At 44.5% G+C, this 6,125-nt stretch overlaps 1 non-coding gene across 1 annotated transcript; it reads right to left on the bottom strand.

The window, feature by feature from the left end:
- Positions 1 to 698: 698 nt before the first annotated feature.
- Positions 699 to 771, bottom strand: TRNAK-CUU (transfer RNA lysine (anticodon CUU)). The gene has a single exon. It is a non-coding gene; the product is annotated as a tRNA-Lys (tRNA).
- Positions 772 to 6,125: the final 5,354 nt, after the last annotated feature.

Raw genomic sequence — 6,125 nt, forward strand, 5'->3', positions numbered from 1 at the left:
CGATTGCGAAATTTTCCATGTGTTTCTTCCAAAGTCTGAAATAGTATCTTGAATTGATGATAATAACATATGGTAATTGTGGAGAATGTTTGAGAATTGCTGGGAATGACAGGAAACATTTAAGCAAGGAAAGAATTTGCAGCTGTGAACGTAGAAGCAAAGTTTTGCCCTAAGAAATTGAGTTCTTTTAGGAAAACATATGAAGGAAAAAATAATTACTTGCTTTGAGATATGTTTTTTTTATTGAGGTATAGTTGATTTACAATGTTGTGTTAATTTCTGTTGTACAGCAAAGTGATCCAGTTACACACACACGTGCACAGACACACACATACATACACATTCTTTTTTATATTACCTTCCATTATGGTTTATCACAGGATATTGAATATGTTTTGAGACTGCAAAATTGCTGCAGTAAAAATGTTCAGTTTGGATCACTGACTTAGAAAAAAAGGATTACGAAACTCCTATGTCTGTTCACAATAGCTATCATCACTAAAACAATCTTACAGTGGTTTAAACAGCCCATAATAATCACTAGCCCTTCCCAAATGCACAAAGTAAATTACTTAGAGGAATTCAAGGATATGAAATTAATGTGCATAGTAAACCCTGTGAATCAGAGCTGATCTCCAAACTAATTTTCAGTATCACAGAACATAATAGCGAATTGGGAAAAAACGCAGAAAAGCAACCGCCCAACGTGGGGCTCGAACCCACGACCCTGGGATTAAGAGTCCCATGCTCTACCGACTGAGCTAGCCGGGCAGCTGAGGAATGCTCTTTTTCTAAATCTTTTCAAAGTAATAAGATTGTTTTAACTTGTTCCAAGACATATTTTGTATTTAAATTTTTTTCCCCATAATTTTTTTTGGTAAAGCTTTTTACTACTCTCAAAATTGTGTTTCATTTCTGATTCTGTGCACACAAACTTTTACTGTTTAATAAATGTTTAAATGGCCCTCTAGTGGTCAGCGGTAAAGCGGGCTGATGCAGGCGCCCCTGAACTCCCGCTGAGAGAGGACGGAAGTGAGCGTGGGGTGCCTCCTGTTTATCCCCGAGATCCCCGTTGAGAGAGCGCTCACCCCCTGCCGCTCCGGGGACCAAGAATGTTCTCGACACCTGCGTGGCCGGACACAACAGCTGGATCTGGAGGAACGTCCTGCGTACCTTCTAAAGAAGATCAGAATCCAAGGCACATGTGTAGAGCTGGCTGGCCTCTCGGGGGCCCCCGTGTGGCTTTGAGGTATCTGGCATTTTTCTACGGCACGACGGTGGTTCAACGAAGCCATGCCCCATCGTTCACAAAGTAGAAGATTATTGAAAAGCTAACGCAATCTCAGAAATTAATTGAATTAATTGTGGCGTTTGCTCACACAGAACTAAAAGGTAAAGACATTTATCCTACAGTATGATAACACCTCTGTGTGGGAAGGGACCATTATTTCAAACCTCTCCCCACTAGAACGAAAAAAATTAAAGATTTATTCTGCTTTTCTAGTAGTAACCAAATAGTCCCAGTTGATGAGGGAGTGCTCTACTTTATAGGGTGGGGGAGGAAATGTAGGATTAGAAAAAGCATAAATCAGCAAACCCTTGTAAACGAGGATTATCCTTCGAGGTTAAACCGTTATGTTAATAGTTGTTAAGGGTCACACAGGTTCAGAGCAACACTACACGGGTTACTTCCTAGATTCAAGAGTAACTGTACAATGGAGGAATCAAGGTGTCACCACCCTAACTGAGAAATTAATCTGAGTTTTGCTAGTGGTTTACTAATCTTCAGTAAGATTGTGTGTCTTCAATGGTGATATAATCTGAAGTACACAAGATCAATGGTCATTATTTATTCTAGCCAAAAAATACTTTATGTGGATCTATCAACCATTATGCATTAATTCCAGTTTACAGGAAATAAAGAGAGGAACCAGACAAATGACAGCACAAGGAAGCAATAGCACAAAATCAGAAAGTGGGAAATTCTGCAGGACAATACTTCAACAAGTAAGTATTGAATTTTTAAAAAATGACTTTTGCTAGATTAAAAGAGATACAGTGGCCATAATAATCAGATGCAATAGGTGATCCTGGATTGGATACCATTCTGTATTGTGTATGTGTTTCTTTTTTTTAATTATGGTAAAATAAACATAACATAAAATTTACTACTTTAACCATTTTTAAGTGTACAGTTCAGTGGCATTAGTACATTCACATTGTTGTGCAACCATCACCACCATCCAACTCCAGAACTATTTCATCTTCCCAGATTGAAACTCTGTACCCATTAACCAACTTCCTATTCTCCCCTCAGTCCCTGGCAACTGCCATTCTATTTTTTGTCTCCATAAATTTGACTACTCTAGGTGCCTCATGTAAGTGGAATCATATAATATTTTATCTTTTTGTGTCTAGCTTATTCCACTTACCATAATGTTTTCAAAGTTCATCCATGTTGTAGCATACCTCAGAATATCCTTTCTTGTTAAGGCTGAATAAATATTCCATCTCATGAATATACCACATTTTGTTTATCCATTCATCAGTTGATGGGCATTTGGGTTGCTTCCACCTTTTGATTATTGTGAATAATTCTGCTCTGAGTGTTGGTGTACAAATATCTGTTCGATTACCTGCTTTCAATTCTTTTGGGTGTATATCCAGAAATGGAATTGCTGGATCATATGGTAATTCTATGTGTAATTTTTTGAGGAAGTTCCTTTGGAATTTTAACCTTTATGTGAGTCACCTCCATAATGCGGGCCTCTGTTTCTTCATCTACAAGATATGGGGAGGTGGGGAGAGAAGGGATGAGAGTGAGAGAGGGAAGGCTAAGAAAAGGGACGGCTTAAGGAGGTCTCTAAGGAGCTCATGAATTCATGACCACATAGACCCCTGGACAGAAGTGCTGGTCGCTTCCCTTGAGTTTCACTGAGTGAGTGTAAGAAGAAAAGCTTTTCTTATTTGGAAGAGGCACAACTTGATTTCCACTAGATGTTGGGCCTGGGGAAGCCTAGAGGTGGAGGATGGAGGATGGGTGGCCAAGGTTGCACAGGCTGGTGGCACTGCTGGGGCCTGTCTGCCTCATACCATCTCAACTCAGCATTTCCTTCTCTACTCCCTCAACTTCTCAGTTTGCCTGTTTGTGTTCAGAGAGAAGGGGGTGAAGCCAGGGTCTAGGCCAGCCTGAAACGCAAAAACACTTGAAATTTTAATAAGGAAATTTCCTTGAAAGGAACTGTACCATCTTCCAGTGTCACCATGGAGATGGCTGAGATGAGCACTATGAAGACCCTGGTACTCCCGTCTCCTTCCCTCCTCCCTCTGGGTACCAGCTGAAGCTAAACCACACTCCTCAGTGGTCTGGGGAGATCTTTGCAGCCAGCACGATCTTTCTGTTATTTCCCTTAAATCTCTCCAAGGTCATCCACTGCCTCAGGATGAAGCCCAAAGTACAAACTCCTTAATGAAGCCTGTCTGGTCTTGCCTGATCAAGATCAACTTACCTCTCTGGCTTCGATTACCCACCCCTACCTGTACTAGATGCTCCAACCCCACTGGGCTAGAAAGAGCAAAGCCATGGACTTTCCAGCTTCCAGGATGCCAAGTGCACTTCTCAATATTTAAGTTGCAAGATATATGTTTACTTTTGCCATCTTCTCAGTGTGTTTAATGACAGAATATCCAACTTCATTTGGAAAAAGGGTCAAATGTCTGAACAATGTCTCAAATGCCCCTGTGAATAGAAGACCTGGAGCAGTGGGACTTCCTGCTGTCCCCTGTGTGAGGCTCTGGTTCCCACCCTTGATTTGCTCTGTGATGTCAGAGCAAAAGTGATGTCAGACGCTCTTTCCCACTCTGGGCCCCAGATTCTTCACCTACATAACAAGGAGACTGACACACAAGGACCTTGCAGGGCTGTCTCTCCTCTGGCGTCGTGTGCTTCTTTGACCTTCCCTGAGACCAGCTGGTAAACTCTGGACGGGCTCCCATGCCCTCCTAAATGGCATCCCTGCAGGTGGAAAGGACAGAAAGGAAATTGTGAGACCACATGCTCACAATGGTGCCTTTGTACCCAGCATAGCCTCTTTGTTCTTTTCAGCTCAATCTCCCAGTCTTCCAGGTCAATGTCCATTCCCCAGCCCTGAAAGTGGTGGGCAGCAGGGCTCGTGTGGAAGCAAGCCAAGAGCATTCAGCAAGCACTTAAAACTAATAGCTGCCAATTGTGGAGTCTCCACTCTGCGAAGTGCCTCCATGTTCTCAAAGGACCTTCGGCTGGATTAAATGACTTGTCCAAGACTATACAGCTAACAAGTAACAGGGCTGGGCTTGACACACCCCTGTCAAGCTGGTGCTGGGGCACCTTCAAGGCCTCCAATGCCATAACCACTTCTTCTCGTACCCCTTCTCCTTCTCCATGACCCAGGCACTTTCCAAAGTACTGTACTGTATATGTGTTAATTCATTTCAGCCTCATAACAATCCTAGGAAGAAAGTGTTGTTGTTATTATCATCATAAGGATAAGGAAACTGAGACATGGAGTAGTAAAGTAATTTGCTCAAGACACACAGCTAATGAATCTGTATGGTAAGGCTGCTCAAGATGGTTGTTCTCTTGCTCTCCGTACATCCCCTGCTTGACCAGTCCCTGCTTACTCACAGGACTATCCAATCCCCTTAATCATAGGGCTTAATCAGGAACTACCTAGGTGCTTGCCCCCTGCCCCAGCTTCTGGTTCCCCTGGTAACTGATGAGCCCCAACCTATTGTCAGTCCCCCCTCCCCCTATATATGGTAGCTTCCTTCTCCCCACGAGTAATGAAGATGCCTGCCATGTCCTATCTGCCATACACTGTGGGGTGTTGCTCCAGGACCTTTTGCTTCAGATGTGTAAGATTCCATATTGTTGATGTCTCTGTTACTGTCTACGGACTTTTTCTTTGGTCTTGCAGCTGGGCAATTACAAGACTTGCAGGCCTGTTGGGTACAACGCAACGAATCCTAGAGCTGGAACTTGGATAAGGCAGTCTGGCTCCAGCACCCATGCTTTGGTCATTATGCACCAGTCAGCTAACAAATTCTTAAATCTGACCTTTCATTTCCTGGGGTTTATGAAGCATTTCTTGGTTGGTTGAAAAGGAATTAAAGTATAGTCGAAAGGGCTCTGGTGTTACAGGGCTAGGCAGATGAGTGAAGGGGCCAGGGCTGCCTGTGAGAGCAGAGGTCTGATCTAAACGGGCAGCCACTGCCGGGCATGCAGGCCCAGGACCACCAGCTCTTCTGACTATTTAAAAAGGAACCAGAAATCTGGATTTTAAGCAAAAATTCCTGATTTTCAAATGTTGACAACTAACTTTTTTTAAATGCCAAAACGTGCTGGCTGAACAAAACCCACCCGTGGGTCACTTGTAACCTGCAGGCTGCCAGTCTTCACCTCTGCAGTAGACTGACTCAGTCAGTCCCTGAGCCTTCCAGGATTGGTTCAGTGGTGGAGACAGGCCTCCCTGCCCTCCTTCCATCTCAAACATGATGGGGAGAGGCTCCTGCCACCAAGGGTGAGAGCAGAGGCCCCATGCCTCTCTACCAAAGACATCCCTTCCTGGGCCAGAACCCCCGACCCTGAGACCCCCAGTCCTCAGGGAATTAGCACCTGATCTGGTGGGTCAGACCAGGATGCCAGGCTCAATCTGAACCCTTCTTACCCGGAGACTGTCCTCTGTCTCCCTAGGACTGCAGCCGTGGACGGAGGGGCTGCTCCAGCCATGCCGTTGTCCAGTCTTCTTTTATTTTTTTTTTGAAAGTACCATCAAGTTTTGTAGAAGAAAGGAAAGAGAGGGGTTTTTTTAATTAATTTATTTTATTTTTGGCTGCGTTGGGTCTTCGTTGCTGCGCACGGGCTTTCTCTAGTTGCAGTGCATGGGCTTCTCACTGCAGTGGCGGAGCATGGGCTCTAGGCCCACAGGGGGCTTCAGTAGTATGTGGCGCACGGGCTTAGTTGCTCCGCGGCATGTGGGATCTTCCCGGACCAGGGATTGAACCCGCGTGCCCTGCATTGGCAGGCGGATTCTTAACCACTGCGCCACCAGGGAAGCCCCCGTTGTCCAGTCTTGCCACACACAGTG

This window comes from Balaenoptera acutorostrata, chromosome 3 (genome assembly GCF_949987535.1).
Source record: "Balaenoptera acutorostrata chromosome 3, mBalAcu1.1, whole genome shotgun sequence".
Taxonomy (NCBI): Eukaryota; Metazoa; Chordata; class Mammalia; order Artiodactyla; family Balaenopteridae; genus Balaenoptera; species Balaenoptera acutorostrata.